At 47.8% G+C, this 18,394-nt stretch overlaps 1 pseudogene; it reads left to right on the top strand.

Moving 5' to 3' along the window:
* Window positions 1–17,992: 17,992 nt before the first annotated feature.
* LOC132215061 (U2 spliceosomal RNA) lies at window positions 17,993–18,167 on the top strand (annotated as a pseudogene).
* The last annotated feature ends 227 nt before the right edge of the window (window positions 18,168–18,394 follow it).

The raw sequence follows: 18,394 nt of genomic DNA, 5'->3' as shown, positions 1-18,394 counted from the left end.
CCTAACCTCTCCAGCCTCACTTTTCTTTTCTGTCAAATGGAGATAAAATGGCATCTTCCATATAGGTTAGTCATGAGGCACTGCGTAAACACTGACTGTCATCATCATCATCATCATCATCATCATCATCATGACTACTACTACCACTACCTTGCTGCTCAGCATATGTACCCGTTAAGTGTCAGAGTGAGTCCACTAAACTCAACAGGGTGCAAGCTGGAAATGAACTTAATTTTCCTCCCCACCAAGACTGGGAGCAGAGGGAGGCACTGGCCTTGGGAGCAAAATTTAAGAAGGCATCAAAAATTCCTGTAGTCAACACAAATCATATTTTAGCACAATATTTTTTAAAATCAAAATTAATGCAAAAAAAGGCCATGATGCACAAACTATCAAAATTTAAACTAATTGGTGGATGGTATGGTCCTTTCCCTGAGCTGAATGAAATCTCAATAGGTCAGTGCCATATCTATTTCCTATTACTCTTGGGTAATAAAAAGTCATCTTCTGATGTTGCTTCCCTGACTAGAGTAGCAGGTTCAGTTCGGATCACACTCTCATCCCATTTTCAGCCCGCCCTCCACCAGTGGGGGCACCAAAGGCCTTGAGGGACAAAGGTAGCCTAGCTCCCCTCTCCTCTGTCCTCTGACCTCCTCCTTCAATGTATGACCTTGAATTCTGACCCCCTGGTGAGGCCCAGAGGAAGAGGGAGTCAAGCACAGGGTGGCCAACCTCCTGCAGCAGGGCATCTGGGACCTGAGGTGGAGCTCTCTGTGGTTGTTGGGTGAAATCTGGCTCTTTCTCACGCATGGCTGTCAGGGGTTTGCAGATGAGTCGTCAGCTGGGAAATGCGTCATCTCAGCTCCTGCTCATCACCCACCTCCGGATTCTTTGCCCCTGGGGATTTCTGGGTCCTCTTGAGGCCATACTGCCCTTCTGACGAGAGAAGGCTGCTCAACCTCCGTGCATGCCTCATTGTCCCTTCTGCCACCTCAGACCCTTCTAATCCCCGCTGCCCCCTTCACCAGACACCTATCACTATGTTTCCCAAACTTTGGGGTACCCTTGTCAAGCCCTCTGTCCGGGTTAAGGGACACCCTGTTTCACTGGTAAAACGTCATTTTCTGCGTGTGTCTGTGAGGGTGTTTCCAGAAGAGATTAGCATTTGAAACCAGTAGACCAAGTAAAGATCCATCCTCACCAATCACCAATGCAGGCAAGCATCATCAGTTCCTTGGGGACTAGGATAGAACAAAAAGGCAGAGCAAGGGCAAATCTCTCTCTTCCTGAGCTGAGATCTCCATCTTCTCCTGCCTTCGTACGCCAGAGCTCCTGGTTCTTGAGACTTCGGACCCTGGGACTTACTCCAGCCCCCTCCACTTCCTCCAACTCTCAGGCCTTGGCCTCAGACTGGGAATTGTGTATGGGTTTCTCTGGTTCTCAGGCCTTCAGATTCTAACTAAATTATACTACCAGCGTTCTTGGTATTCCAGTTTGCAGGCAGCATATCATGGTCTATCTCAATCCCATAATCACATGAGCCAATTTCCATAGTAAGTCTCTTTTGCTTATCTCAATAGATAGATAAGTAGGTGGAAGGATAATGAATGAATAGATAGATAGATAGATAGATAGATAGATAGATAGATAGATAGATAGATAATCTCTATATCCCTACTGTTGGTGATGTTTCTCCAATACCTGCCTAAAAGCCTCTCCCTAGGCTGGAGGAAACGGGGGACAAACACCGCAGCACCCCCACACTTCCTCCGAGGCCACTTCTGTTGGCCTCCTCCCTATTCCTTCACAAAACCCACTGTCACTGTCTCCCTGGAAGCCCAGGGGCTGGGTGGCCCCTCCTTTGGGTCAGAGGGTCCCCAGCATTGCTCCCTTGGTGCTCAGCCTTGGGCAGCTTGGCCAAAATTGAGACAAAGAGTCATGTCTGCATTTTCTAGAGCCTCGCCATACCCTGAAGAGCACATCTGATTATTCCCACTCACAGATGAGACATCTGGGGATGCACAGGCCAAGCACAGGCCCACCAGCAGCCAACTTTGGGGCTGTCCAGGGCACTGGTTAGAATGGACAGTAGGCAAACCTTTAGCCAGAAGAGGAAAGTGCAGGTGACTGCATGTGGGGATTGACAATCTTCAAAAGGACATGATCACGCCACGTGTCTTAGTTAGCACCTGCTGGATGCCCAAGCCCAATTCCTGACGTCAGTGAGCGTAAAGGCCTGAAGACTGAGACGCGGCCACACGCAGAACATGAGGGGAGCATAACCTGGGGGCCCCACCCCTGTGACTTAGTCCTCAGGGACCAGAGAAGCTTCAGAGGACAGAGAAGCCCAGGAAGCTGCCCCTGGGCTACTCCGTGGCCAGGCAGGCCCCCAGCCCCAGGTGGGCACTGTCCTAGCATTTGGGATGATGTGGGGGAGGGACCTCCTGCCTTCTTCGGCCAGGCGCAGGCTCCTCCGTCACCAAACACACAGGCTAAGTCATCAGTTTAGTGCTGAGGGGAGCTGTGTGCCCTTTGGCCCACGTCTGGGCCTTTGTGAGCCACTGAGCCTCCACTTTCACAGGCTGTGTAATAAGGGTAATAACGGGCTGGGGGAAGAATAAAATGGAGTAACGCACACCTGGGCTGAGCAGTGTCAGGCGCATATTTGAACGTCCTTTTGTTAGCAAAGCAGTGCTCCCTGCTGGGTGCCAGGGCCCAGTGCCACCAGAGGGCGGGGGCAGGAAACACTGAGCCAGGCCCAGTCCCTCAATGCTCATCCTCATTTCCACAAAGGAGAGAGAGTGCTGTCCAAGTGCTGACAAGTCCACATTCACTCAACAGACACCTGCCCCAGGTCTTGGCCTTGGACCTTGCTGGTGCTCCGTAAGCAAAGAGTCCCTAATACAGCTGACGAGCACAGAGCTGGTCCAGCGGAGAGCCTGATGGGAAAGCGGGTAAAGGAGGACTTCCCAGTGGAAGTGCCGTTTGACCAGCCTTAGAGAGGGAATGGGAGCTGCAGGAAGACGAAGGGAGGAAGGGGCAGATTACCAGGGTGAGGCTCAGAAAGCTCCCAGGAGCCCCAGTCAGAGGTTCACTGCCTGTTACAAGGGCAACTGCAGGCTCTCCAACCCCAGGGGAGCATAGAACACTGCCCTCCTTCTCTGCCTCCCCTGCACCCTGCATTCTCAGGCAGGACCAGGCCCACCCCGGTACCCCCGTGGCCCCGCCCCCAGCTCACTGCTGCCTCTCAGTAGGTGCTCAGGACTTACTTGTCTAACTGCTCTTAGGCCTGTGGAGACTGCACTGCCTCTCTCTGGGACCCAAACCCACCTACTCACTTGTTGAACCGTGATTGTGAAGCACCTACTATGTGCTGGGTACCTCTCCAGGTGCTGAGATACAGTGGGGACAGGGCATGAGGCCAAGAGTCCCCAGCAAGCTGTGGTGGCCCTGGGAACCAGGGGCTGCCTCACCCTCCCAACAACCCCCACAGGGGACAGGGGCACCCCAGGCTTGGTAGGACCTGGCAATGAGGAGTCACAGAGAAGAGGGGAAGCAGCTGTGCAGGCAGGAGTGGTGAGGGGAACTGAGGCAGATTACATTCACTTCAAGGGCCCTGTCAGCCCTGAGGCCCTCTGAACCCTTGACTCCTGGACCCTGGGGAATTAGAGAGAGAGTCTGACACAACCAAGGCCTCTGATCCCAAGGCGAAGGGCACGGGAGAGCCTGGGCGACTCCCTTCTTTCTCGGGAACAGCAAAACGAAAGGCCTGGGGAACATGGCTGTCAGGATCCTCTCGGCACAGGGGCTCCCAGGATCCTTCGCTCTGCTCGGGGCAGGGGATGCCCCTCCTAGCGGTGTGCACTTCACAGTGCCACAGGCAGTCCCCCAAGGCCGCACTGGGGACCAGGCAGCCACCCCGCTGGGGAAGGGGTAGCCCTGGTCCAGGCCTCGGTGGGTGACTGGCCTGTGTCCGGCTGGGAGTAGGGTGGGTGAGAATTCCAGCCCAAGCCTCGGTCGCAGGCTGTGGAAGGCACCATCCCGGCCACCACTGCCCAGCCTGTGTCAGACGCTGTTCCTGCTCTGGCCAGGTCCCGGGGCACCCGCTGCTCGGGAGGCTTTGGGCCGTGCGCACGACCACTCCCTGCTGCCATTCTCTCTTAGCAGCTCCGGCAACTCCACCGTCTCTTCTTCGGCCCTCCAGCCGTTCTCTGTGCCCCGGCCCCTCCAGCTGCATGAATGCCCCTTTCCAGTCCAGGCAGGGACAGTCCTGCTCCACCAGAACTTCCTTCCAGGGAGGCACGCGGGTCTCCTGTAGGCCGCCCACCTCAATCCCACAGGGAGGCAACCTCCCCCGGCGTCCTACTCAGGAACCCAGGGCTTTAGTACCTGCAGGTACTGAGCATCCATCTCTTACCAGCCTGACAAGTGGGCAAGGCAGGTGAGCAAGCAGGTGGCAAAGTGAGGGGCCGAGAGAGGATGAGGCTCAGCCAAGGCCCCAGGGCACACAAGGGGTTGAACTGGGTTTGCTCCCACTTCTCCAGAAACCCAAGGCAGGGCTTCTCCCACACTCCACACAACTCTAGTGGGTAGTGGGGTGGGCGGGTGCCTACCTACCCAAGAGCCGAAAGATTTTGTTTGGCTAACATTTTAGATTTCGTTCGGCTAACACAGCGGTTCTCAACCTGTGGGTCGCGACCCCTTTGGGGGTCAAACGACCCTTTCACAGGGGTCGCCTAAGACCATCGGAAAACACATATATAATTACATATTGTTTTTGTGATTAATCACTATGCTTTCATTATGTTCAATTTATAACAATGAAAATACATCCTGCCTATCAGATATTTACATTACGATTCATAACAGTAGCAACATTACAGTTATGAAGTAGCAACAAAAATAATTTCATGGTTGGGGGTCACCACAACATGAGGAACTATATTAAAGGGTCGCGGCATTAGGATGGTTGAGAACCACTGGGCTAACACTTTTTAATTCTGCATTTCAGTGTTGTTTGTGGGGCAGGTACTGCTCAGTTCTCCATGGGCCTCTTCACTCTGTGGTCTCCCTCCTGCCTCCGTTATTCACTTCTATTATCTGCCTGGCCCCTGAAGGCGTCAGAGTTTGTCAGCCCAGCGTCACCCAGGAAAGCTGTTCCTTGTGCCTGTGCCCTCTACTCCCCGGATGTTCTCTGCACTCCCACCTGCTCTCCCAGCTCTCAGCAATGACACCGCCCTCCCAGCCCTCATCCTTCATCCATCCACGCTGCTCTGCCCGGTGTGCCTTCTCCACCTTCCTTACCTGAAAATGCTCATCCGTTCACTCATCCTGAGCACAGGTACCAAACACATCACCCCATGTGGCAGGCACTGCTCTAAGTGATGAGAATTCACGAGTAGCTAAGACAGGGCCCCTTCTGTGTGCCCCCAAAAATGGGTCTCTGGGAGGGCTCCTATCACACTGATGGTGGAAATGTTTGAGCTGGGATCAGAAACAAAGATAATTTCATTTCAATATCCCTGAGACTTAGCACAGTCCTGGTGCCTGTCAGGATTGGCTGAATGAATGAATGAATGAATGAATGCCATTATCAGTCGTTCCCTGGTGGATATGCTTATTTATACACACAGAGTGGTGTGTATAGGTGTTTCTGTTAAGCTAACCAGCCCTGTGAACACTTACAACCTGCCCGCCCTGTGTGGGGCCAGTGGACATGTGAGGCGTGGCTCCTGGCTGCAATGGCAGGGGCAGCAGGGCGGACAGAGCCATACACACACGGCTGTCCCCAGCGGTGTGCACTCCTCACCCTGGGGGAGACGTGCCTTTCGTCTGAGCTGTGCCATTTCACTCGTATCCCCGCGTGCTCATTGCCAACGTGCCTGGCGCGTCCATCAGACCCCTCATCTGGGAGTCGTGTGGCAGTGATTTGGATGATACGACAATCTAGCCTTGAGCAAAAAGAAATGAGAAGGAAAAAAAGGGCACTTCTGTCCGTGGAGCAGGGAGCTTGAGTGTGGCCCGGAAAACAGGAACAGCGACTACGTGAGGGCAGAAGAGAGGAAACGGAGCAGCCCCAGCAGGGCCTGCAAGGGGCCTGGACAGTGACTGTGAAATTGGAGTAAATTGGAAAATAAGAGGTGCCAGCAGCAGGGTGACAGACCAGTGCCAGCAGCGGTGCTGCGAGCTCCGTGCCCGCCAGGCGCTCTCCCAGCCCCCCTTCCCTCCTCCTGCCTTCCCCACTCAGTGCCACCTCCCAGAGGTGCAGAGACTAAAGGTCTTGCTCGCCCAGCAGGCAGCACGTGGATGGGAAGTGGCATTTGGTGGAGCCCTGATCAGGGGTGAGAACACCACCGCTTCCCCAAATTGGTTTTCCGACAGTAAATTATAATTGCTCTGAGTGTTCTAGAACGCGGGGACTGAGATTAATTACGGCTCCGTATCCTATGGCGCTCTGAACTTTAAGCACAGCGTGGTGTGCAGGTTGTTAATAAGGAGGAGGATCTGGGAGGACTTTTCCGATGAGCAAATAAAGAAGAAAAACAATTTGAATTGGCTTCTGCGCCTGCCAAGGGGGGACCCTCTGGGCCTGGAAGAATGTTTGCATCTTTCCAGCCTGGCCACAGACTGTTGGGGGTGACGGGAAGCACGCAGGGGCTCCCAGCATGTGGGGACCTGCGGCAGGCCTCCACCAGTCTGGCCCAGAGTGGATCCAACCATCGCGCAGGTCAGCCCCTTATGGGACTAAGGAGGCCAGTGGTCACACACTCAGATGTGACGCAAGTCAGGGAAGGACAGCCAGCAGATGGGGCTTGCAGGCAGGAGACACAATAGGGAATGGTGGAGACTGGGGAGCAGGGAGCCTATTCCTTCAGGCACAACCTCTACTTGGTTCCAAGGAACCAACCTTCATTACGTGGAAATGCAACCTGGGCTGCTGAGCCTTCAAGAACAGAATTCCAGGTTTCTCCATAAAATATCTCTGTTTTTATAGTTGGAGGTTTATTATACGTTTCACATATTTTATGGGGCCAAATAAAATATATCCAGGCTGGAATTTGGTCCAGGGGCCACCATTTGGAAACCTCTACATCCTAAACCTGTGTCTTCGGTCAGGTGAATGGCAGGTTGGGCCTCGCTCCTCCCAGGGAAAGCAGAGCTGCCCCCTCTGCCTCTGGCTCCTTTACTCACACCGCGTTCTCTCTGGCCCGCCTCCCTATTAAACTCCTTGCCAGCATGGAGTGTACAGCGCTGTACTCAGAGCGACTAACGAAAGGCCCACAGAGGAAGGGCTCAGACAGTGTTTGTGGAAGGAATGAATAAACGTATAACCTCTCTGCTTTTGCTCATTCTCTTCCCTTTACCTCAAAGGTCCTAATTCGAAACCTGACACATGCATCCAGTCCAAGCCAGTGTCTCCTCTGTCTGGGCAGCCGTGGTTCAGATGAGGAAACCAAAGCCGCAGGAAGAGATGACCGGCACACTGCCAGGCCAGGAGCTGGCAGCCTCATGCCTGGAGTAGGCCTGTGTGAGGTGTGCCCCTGACCGCTCCCTGCGCCCTCTCTCCTTCTCTCTCAGTAAGAGCACAGCCCGTGCAGTGGGGGCCAATCTCCCCCACCCCAGCCACCCTAGGGAGAGAGCTGCCACAGCACGAGTCCCCAAATCCCACTTCCCCAGCCACAGGCCTGAGCGCCGCCTCCACTCCAGCCTGCACTCAACTCAGGAAGTACTGGGACAGCCACTGTGTAACAGAACACAGAAACTACTCTTTAGAATGTGAAATTAACTTATTCTATTAGAATGTGACATTAATTTATTCTATTAAAATGGCTGCTCTATCTCTCTGCTGTCGGTTCTGAGGGTGAGCCCCTCTGCGGACGCTGACTTGAGCCCAGGGCCTGGCTAAGGCCCTGGCTACGACCCACCCAGCCCCAGGGCAGCTACTTGCTGTGATGGTAACACTCGGGTGTCACCTGGATACAAGAAAGAGATTGGAGGGAGCAGCACCTTGTGCTGGGGGCTGGCTGGCTTCCCTCCCTCCTTCTTCCCCCCTCCCCCCTCCCCACCCCAGCTGGAAACCTGGAAATACAGAGAAGGGACCACCCAGTGTGAAAGGGAGGCAGGGAGTGTAGAGGTCAGGGCCATGGGCCTCAGAGCAAGACAGACCTGAAGTTGAGTCCAAGCTCCAGTGTGCACTGTGTGACCTGGTTCCCGCCCTTTCGCCTGTCTCTGCCTCAGCTTCCATCTCTACAAAATGGGCATGTGGAAAAGAGTACAAAGCACTACATGTCCGGGCCGAAAGAATGCTAAGCATCGTCCATACGTCCGATTGTTTAATCCTAACAACCCTAGGAGACGCGTACTATTATTATTGGCTCCGTTTTATGGAAATGGACACTGAGGCACAGAGACACACATTGGGTGGTACAAGGTAGCACAGCCAGTGAACAGCGGAACTGTGATCAAACATAACTACGCATAACTCGAAAACCCATGCTCATCTTTTTTAATTTTAAAGAAATCTAAACAAACAAAACACGATGCAGAACCGGAAAGTGTCAAAGTCATACAGAGCAAAGCCCCCTCCTCATCACCAGCCGCCCGCATCTCCAGCCACTCCTCTCAATGACTTTCTTCTGCATCACTTACTGTACAATGCAGTGTCTTCAGGTGCAGACAAGCAACCAGCCCAGACTTCACCTGCTCTTTCATATAAGGTCAGATATACAAATGTTGTTCTGAATACTGTTTTCTAATTTATAAATAATTTTAATTTTAGACTCTCATGAGAGCTACAAATATACCACAGACATTCCATGTACCCTTCCTCCAGCTTCCCCCAAAGACATCTCATATGGGCATAGTACAACCAGCAAACCAGGAAATGGAAGGTGGGCGGGGTCACACAACTGAACTGCAGACCTTATTCAGATTTTAGCAGGTTTTACATGCACTGATTTTTTAGGGTTTGGTTTTGGCTCTATGAAGTTTTACCACTTGTGTAGATTTGTGTAAGCACACCTCCATCAGGACACAGAACTCCTCCATCACCCCAAAGAAAGTCCCCCGTGCTGCCCTTACAGTTCCACTGCTCCCCCATTCTGCCTGCTGGTGACCACGGGCTGCTCCCACCACCATCCCGTGTCACTTCAGGGATAATAAACAATAAATGGAATCACGCAGTACGTAACCTTCGAGATTGGCTTTCTTTACTCAGCGTCCTGCCCTTGAGATCCATCCCACATGTGGCATGCCTCAGTCGTTCATTCCTTTTCCTTGCTGAGGAGTATGCCATGGTGTGAATGTAGCACAATGTTTATCCGTTCTCCCGTTGGAAGGGCCTGGATTGTTTGCATTTTTTTAACTATTGCAAGTAAATCTATTACGAATATATTTGTATAGGTTTTTGGATTAGCATAGGTTTCCACTTTTTCTAAATACCTTAGGAGTGAAGTGCCTGGGTCATATGGTTCATTTAAGAAACCGCCAAGCTGTTCCAGATTGCCTGTTGGGTCCTCACCAGCACTTGGGGTTGTCACTATGTTTTATTTTAGCCATTCTGATCAGTGTGCAATGGTATCTGATCATGCATTTTGTTTATTTATTCTTTACTTAAAACAGCTTGGAGATATTTCTACTTTTTTTGGAGGAGGGGGAGATATTTCTATATCGAAATGGAAAACTACTCATTTTTTTTTTTCTGCAGCTGCATCATACTTCCTTGTATGGATACACACCAACATTTCTTTAGCTAATCTAGTTTTGACTGGCCTTGGAGGTATTACCAACCTTCGCTATTTCAGACCTTCAAGCCCCAATTCTCAGCCACCACATCTAGCCGCCTTTGCAAATATCACAGGAGCCGCACATGCACGTCTTGTCTTTGCCAGCGAAGGACCCTGTTAACAGCTTTTTATTTTAAGTGAAAGTAGCCTAATGTGAAGCAGCTTGAATCAAAAGGCAGGAGTGATGGGGTCAGGAGACTCAAAACCAGGCCGCAGTGGCACCAGCCCTGGCTTGACCTCCTTCGTCTCTCCTTGCTCATCTCTGGGGCTGCCCCTCTCTCCACAGGACAGCACATGTGGCCCCCAGGAGTGTTAGGTCGGACAGCTCTGTGCGCTGCGGGGAACCGCCTCTCTCTGCCAGATCTGAATCACAGGTGTCAGACAAGGGTGCCAGCCCAGGTGGGGGTGGGGCAGTGCTAACCAGTCCCGGCCACCTCGGGTAAAGCAGGTCCTGAGGTGACTGTGCACAGAGGCGGGGTAGAGAACGCACCCAAAGACAAAGGTTTCATTGACAAAGGTCCTCTCTTGGCATTGCCCACATCGGATTCACTCCCCCACCTTCCAACACAAACAGCCACGCTCGGCGCACATTAGATGCTGAAGGCATGCAGCTGGTGCTGAGCAAGACACTTGTCAATCAGGCAGGCCTTCTAGCAAATTGCCTGTCAGTTCTTCGCACGCTGGGGGAACCCACCATTTACAATGATGCCCTTAAGTCCCTCTGGGAAGCAGGCTTTCTTCACCTAACTGCGCACAGCAGGGTTGGCTGAAAGTGGGGTAGGCCTGCAGTCTCTGTTCCTGGGGAAACCTCTGATTTTCCTGACAACCCACGGAGAGAGGCAAGGCTATTGCCAGGGCAAATGGCTAATGAATGTGAAAGCGCTCTATGACCTGTAGGTGGTGCATAACTGTAGGGCCTTGCCATGACTGTGATGATTATCCTTATTGCATCTCTTCTTTGAAGAGCTTTACACTGTAATTTTGGAAGTGGAATTGGAGTCACCTCTCTTACAGTTCAGCCTCACACCTCTCCTCCCAGGCTCCGCCCTGGGTCTCAGCATCCTTGCCCACCAGCCTCTTGGTTCTGTTAGCTACACCTAAAGAGACTTCCATCACCAAGGACTTCCTGGTGGGAACACAGCCAGGCACTGAGGTGGGGGCTTCCTGGGGCACATCTAACCATCTCTAACCCTCCTTACACCAGAACAATCCTTTCCACCCAAGTTTAGGGACCCACCTAACTGTGTGCCTCGCCCTGTGCTGGATGCGGGGCTCCCAGGAAGCCCGCAGTCTGGGAAGGCAGTGTCTCCAACTCACTGCTCCCTCGGCAGTGAAGACAGGGGCAGAGATCCCCTGAACAGGGGTTGGGAAGATGCCATGGAAGATGATGGAAGATGATAAACATTTGAAGACACTATTGACCCCAGCAACGACTTCAAGCCTTTCCAATCCTAGGGCCCTCTTAGTTACCCCCCCCAAAAAAAAAATCCTTCCTCTCCTCCTCTACCTCCTCCCTAACTTTCTCCAGATCCCTTCTGCTCCTTTCCTTTCCCTGCCTTCAGTCCTCCTCCTCCCCACTCCCCCTGCATGGCTCTGCAGAGAATCCCACGACCCGAACCTCCCCTCCCCTCCCCTCGCCTGCTCTGCTGGGCCACAGTGAGATGTATTTAGCTCCGAGAGCCTCGGTCATAAATCAGTCCCTCTGGAGGCTCTATCATGTTTATTGCTCTTCTGTGAACATCCTGTCATCCTCGCTGTGTTTCAGATACCGGCAAGCGGGGGACTCACGGCCCTGCGCCCAGCCACGTATGCACGGTGAGGCCTCCCATCACAACTTTTGGCAGACACCCCCAAAAAGCAGTTAGGGTCGAATCTACATTATTAACTAGAGTCTCCCAGGACCTCACGACTCCCGTCCTTCCTTCCTCCTCATTCCCGTACGGGGCAGCACGTCTCAAGGATGCCCCGGAGCCATGGCTGAGACTGGGCAATGGTGCTGGTGGCCAGCCTGAGCCCTTCCCCCAGAAAGAGGTCCTAGCGCGTTAGAGCAAACACCACGCTGGCGTCAGGAGTCCTTGCATGGACTATTTATGGTGCTTCGGAATGTCAGTGAGTGGGCAATAGCGACCAAAAGGAAGTGTTATATGGCGGGGGTAACACACCGCAATGGTTAATAAACACAGGCTGTCTGGAGTCGAGGGAAATATACAGGTCACTAGGACCTGGAGGACATACAGACAAACTGAGGAGAGAATTGCTGCGGGCTGTTTACGTCTCGCCACCTCAGTGAGGGAGCTGAAAATGGTTGGAGTTGACGAAATGAAGCAGGTAACCCAGCAGAGCCTGGCCCATGCACGAGCTCTCCCACCTCACAACAGAACACCGAACTCTCCCATCTCACAACCGAACACCAAACAAGGAAAGTGACACCTAAGTGCAGCATTAGAACTTGGACGTGGACCCACAGGTGTTCTCCTGGTTCCATCTTCAGGGCTTGGGAAAGGTCTGTGCTACGGACAATAAGGAAATTGAAGGTGGAGCATTTGAGATCTATGGTTTCTCCCACTGACTTGGGTTGAATCAGCCTAGATTACGTCAGCTGGCCCCTAGTCCATGCAGACCTGCCCATTCTGTTGATTGGCATTGCTGCCTGATAGCCCTTTGGTCCAGGGGACCCTTGTCAGTCAGCTTAGGTGCAGAGCACTTGTAGTGATTTGATGCTGAGATGCCCTACCTACCTTATTTCTCAAAGAGTTAGTTGGACCCTCCTGAAGGGAGTTAGTTGGAATAAAACAGGAAGTCAAAAGGTGCAATGCATGTATTCCTTCAGATCGTAGTTATTGAAAATCTACTATGTGCCAGCTTCTGTGCTGGGAGCTAGGGTTACAACAGCAAACACAACAGACCCAGAGATGAGTAAGTCAGCCCCTGCTTTCATGGTGTTTGAAGTCTAGTTCCCGAATATTTTCTAAAAAGCAGATGACACTGAGGATAAAATTAAAGTTTTTTCTTCCTTAAATCTGTCCTCCTCCTCTTACAGTCCCAACTACAAAATGGTTAATATAATAAAACACATAAGCCGCTGAACTTAAAATGTAGTTCAGAGGGAAAGATAAATATGTTACCATTAAAGTGGGAATGTTGTTAAGCAAATCCACTCACTATTTCATAGTCAAGAACTGAACAGCAACTCACTATGTTAGGTACAAACAAGATTAAAATAATCAGCACGGCAACCATGTAAACATTGTTCAGGAAAAAAAGAAAAGAAAAGTAAGAAGCAGATAAGGAATCCAGTCCGGGAAAAAAGTAATTCCAAATAACAGAAAAACATTTCCCCTATTAAAATAAAACATAATTAAAAAACATAAATGTATGGAAATAAGAACCTAGCCCTGGCCGCATGGCTCAGTTGGTTGGAGCATCATCCTGTAAACCAAAAAGTTTCCAGTTCAATTCTTGATCCTCAGTCAAGGCACATATGATGTTTCTTTCTCACATCAATGATTCTCTCTCTCTCTCTCTCTCTCTCTCTCTCTCTCTCTCTCTCTCTCTCAGATCAATGAACAAATTCTCTGGAGAGAATTTTTTTAAAGCCTAAAAATCAGATGATAAAATAATAGAACAACTCCCATTTGTAGCCAAGATTAAGAAACGGGTATCAGATTCACTTCAAACAACAAGAAAACAGACAACATATATGAAACGACAGTTTTCGAGCCCCGGGACAGGCAACAAGGGACAGCAGTCCCTAAAAGATGGGCAAATGAGATGAGCCTTGCAATAGCCCAGAGTTCTGCCCGGAGAGCTCTCAGGCACAGCACATGCAACTGCTCCCGCAGGCCTGGGAGCAGCGCCTGACACCCAGGCAGAGCCCACAGTCATTTAGAGGGTTTTGCTTCAAGTCGTGGAGTGACGTTAGCTCAGGGCTAAATGCTGCCCTGGCCAGGCCTAGCAAAGCTCATAAACAAGACACAGAAGGACTGAGTCCTTAAGAAACAATTACATCCCAGAACAAGGCTCAATAAAGTACGAAGAAATATAAAACTATCCAGTGCCCATAAGATAAAATTTGAAATGTCAGGCATCCAATACAAAATTATCAAAGAAGCAGGAAAAGATAAGGAGAAAACCTGATCAATCAAATCTGACCTAGGAATGACACATAACATAATTAGTACATAAAGACATTTCAACAGTAATTAAAACCGCATTTCTTATGTTCAGGAAACTGAAGGGGGGAAAATGTGGAGACTGGTGATATAAAGAACAAAATCAACATTCTAGATATAAAACTATAATGTCTAAGATGAAAAGTACAGTAAATGGGATTAACAACAGATAAATCATCACAGAAAATGAATACTCATAAACTTTAAATGTAGCAATCAAAGCCACCCGAAATTAAACATGAAGAAATAGAAGTTTTCAATACAGGAACAAAGCATGACTAAGCTGTGGGGCAAACACAAGTAACCTAAAAGATGATTAATTAGAGTTTGATAAAGAAATAAGAAAAAGATATTTGAAAAGATAAAGGTCAAAACTGTCCTAAATTTGGTTTAAAAGAAAAAAAAAAAAAACTAACAACACAAATATCCAAGAAGCTCAACAAACCCCAAGCTCAGGAAACATGAAAAATACACCAAATACATGTTAATCAAATTAGTTAAAATTACTGACAAAGGGAAATAAAAGGAGTCAATGGTAGGACAAGAATGCATTTCACAGCCATTTTGGTCAATAACCATTTGGTCAATGACGAACTGCATATACAACAGTAGTATAGCACATAGCCTAGGTGGGTAGTATGCTATACCATCTAGGTCTGTGTAAGTGTACTCTATGATTTTCGCACAATAACAAAATTGCCTAACAATGCATTTCTCAGAAGGTATCCTCATCATTAAGTAGGGCATTACTCTATACAGGAATAAGTATAGTAACAGGTTTCTTTACAGAAACAATAAGAGCCCCCCAAGAAATGGAGCAGCATCTTGAAAGTGTTGGAAAAAAAGACCTGCAAACCCATAATTCTATACCCAGCAAAATCATTCTTCCCAAATAAAGGCAAAGTAAAGACCTTGAATGAATACATTACTGCTAGATCTATCATACAAGAAATGATAGAAAATTATTCTGGCAGAAGAGAAATGATACCATAAAGAAACTGAAATCTATAAAAGGAAATAAAAAGTGCTAAAAATAATAACGATATGACTAAACATAAAATATTTATTATTTAAATTGTTTAAAACAAAAATAATCACAATATCTTGTAGAGCTTATAACATATCTATAAGTAAAATGTATACCAACAATAGCTCCAAAGCTGGGAAGGAGAAAGGAAGTACATGGTTGTAAGGTTCTTAGACCATGCATGAAGTTTTATAATATTAAGTAAGGTGGACTGTGGTGAATTAAAGGTGTATACTACAAAACTAACAACAATACTAAAATAACAAAATTCTATACTAATAAAAGTGTAATATGCTAATTAGACCAGACATCCTTCTGGACGAAGCCAGGGCTGCTAGGGAAGCCCGGGTCCAGGGTGCCAGAGGGAAGCTGGTGCCAGCAGCCAGGGAAAGGAAGGCCTACTCTTGCACAAATTTTGTGCATCAGGCCTCTAGTAACTAAATAAAAAGGAATAGCTGGTAAACCAACAAAGAGGTAAAGAGATTACCAAGGATGCAAGGAAACTTTTTCAAGTGGCGTGAATGTTCATTATGTTGATTTTGATGTTGGTTTCATGGTGTATTCATGTTAAAACTTAGCAAACTGTCACTCTAAATCCTTGCTAATAATATATATATAATTGCAAGTGATAATGGAAGAACATACTCAAAATTCTTACGGAAGGAAAATGTAAGCCAAGATTATTATCTGCAGCCAAAATATCATTTAAGAATAGAGGCCCCAGGAAGACATTTCCAGGAAAGAACTGAAGAAATTACAGTCTGAATGCTCCCTGGTTAAAAAGCTATCTGATGATAAAATACAGCTCGTAGTGGTAGAAATCCAGTGGTAGAGACTTATTAATGGACCTCCCACCATCTAGTTTTGCCTTCTCTTTGGTCATAAGAATCCCTGGTCACATTGTCAGTGACCTATAAGACTATATTCCTTAGTCTTTATTGCAGCTAGTTATGTTCAAGTCATCAAATTTTATACTAACTCTAAAAGATATATGCACCCTTATGTTCATTGCAGTATTATTTATCATAGCCAAAATACAAAAGCAACCTAAGTGTCATTGATAGATGAAAGGATCAAGAAGATGTGGTATAGGCCCTGGCCAAGTAGCTCAGTTGGTTGGAGCATCAGCCCGATGTGCCAAGGTTGCTGGTTCAAACCCCAGTCAGGGCACATACACAAGTCAAACAGTGAATGCATGAGTAAGTGGAACACCAAATCAGTGTCTCTCTCTCTCTCTCTCTAAAAATCATTAGATTTAAAAACAGTTTTAAAGAAGTGGTACATATATACAATGGAATATTACTCAGCCGTAAAAAAGAATAAAATCTTGCAATTGCAACAATATGCGTGGACCTCTTATGCTAAGTGAAATAAGTCAGATATAGACAAACAAATACCATATGCTTTCACTTACATGTGGAATTTAAAAAAACAAAATAAATGAACAAACAGAAACAAACACATAGATACAGAGAACAAACTGATGGTCACCAGATGGGACAGGGGTTTAGAGGATGGGTGAAAAAGGTGGAAGGGATTGCAAAGTGCAAATTGCCAGTTATAAAGATAGTCACAGGGAGGGAATATAGTCCGTAATACGTAATAACTGTGTATATGTCAGATAGGTAGTAGACTTATTGGGGTGGTCATTTTGTAAATTATATAAATGTCTAATCATTATATTGCACACCTGAAATTAGTATGATGTTGTATGCCAGCCATAATGGAAAACTAAATTAATTTTTAAATAAATAAATAATTTGTTTTTAAAGCCATCCAGTTTTAGTCAACAATCTAAGCAGAGGGTGGGTGTGCAACTTCCAGGAAGTCAACCCATCTTCAGCCTTCATCCATCCTGCTCCCGACAAGGTAACTGTGATGGAGGGAGTCCTGGCAGCCCAGCCAACTTAAACCGTGAAGACAGATGCTAAGCCCTGGTGATGACAGAGAAGTCAGCTGGAAGTGGCTACCTAATAAATTTGTGCACCTGCCAAACCTCTCTGGGCTTGCTGCTCCAGGCTTATTTTATATGAAAAGATAAACTTTTATTTTTTTTTAAGTCACCATTTGTTGTTATTTTGTTGTGACTTGCAGTGGAACAAAATTCTGACTTATATGTCTATCTGGAGAAGCTATGGTTTTATACACAGAGTTCACTAAATATTTTTCTGATACTTAACAACTGACATAAGTATGCCCATGGAATAGAATAAAAATGTTGTGGAGTTTAAAATTAGAAATACTAATATGACTAGCAATATCAGACAGGAGGCTGGAGACGGGAAGTGTGAGAATGCTGATCTCCTCATCTCTGGCAGGAAGTTCATCGATACTATGAGCATTTAAAACACGTCATTTTATAACTGACTCCAGCCTCCTGTTCTGTGTAATCCCTTAGAGGGGATCCGTTCGAAAATGATATTTCTGGTGCTGAAGAAATATCTGTCTAAACGGAGCAATTCCTTCCACTTCACTGTAGCTTCTTTTTCTTCTTTTAAATGGAAATAAAATTAAATCTAATACTCTTTTTATTAAAAAGTAACTTGTGTGGTGTAATCCCACTTTATATTCCTGGCCATACAGACTTCTATTGAGATATTTGCATTGTTGATTTCTGGGGCATGTTCTGTGGAATTATTCACTTTTTTCTTGGTAGTTTTCTTAATTTCTTAAATTCTTTATGACTAGAGGCGGGGCCCTAGTGGCTGCTGGCTGCCAGCTGGGGCCTCCCTCCCTTCTCCTGGCCGGCCCCGCCCCCTGGTCGAACTCCCAGACGAACCCCGGGTCGAGAGGACAATTTGCACACTATGCTTTTATTATATAGGATAAGCATGTATTATTTTTTAATATCAATGGGGTTATAGTGTATATTCGGCTGTATTCACCGAAAAATTACCAAGGGTACCTCTCCAAGTCACTGATTAATATTCTATAGCATGGATGCACTTCATTTATCTAAATACTTCTTTACACCTGAACAGTCAGGTTTTTTAAATGTCCTATCTCACATCGCTTCTCGGCCTTTTGGCTAAGATCAAGTGTAGTATCTGTTCTTATCAGTTTAAATGTCCTATCTCACCTTTTTACATCATAACTTTTTGGTAGCCTAGATTCCCAAATAGTATATGCACAATTTAAATCTTAATAGTTAAAAGAGCAGTGTTAATTATACTCCCACCCACTACGTATGAGCATGCCCATTTTCCCTTTCCAGTAATGAATACCACAATTTAAAAACATTTTAATTGATTTTAAGAGAGAGAGGATGGGAGAGAGAGAGAGAAACATCAATGTGAGATCAAAACATCAATCATCTGCCTCTTGCGCACCTCCTACGGGGGACCACCACCTGGGCGTGTGCCCTGACGGGAATCAAAGCTGACCAGGAATCAAAGCGGCAACCTTTCGAC

Source organism: Myotis daubentonii, chromosome 13 (assembly GCF_963259705.1).
Source record: "Myotis daubentonii chromosome 13, mMyoDau2.1, whole genome shotgun sequence".
NCBI lineage: Eukaryota > Metazoa > Chordata > Mammalia > Chiroptera > Vespertilionidae > Myotis > Myotis daubentonii.
This window is presented reverse-complemented; position numbering and strand designations above follow the sequence as displayed.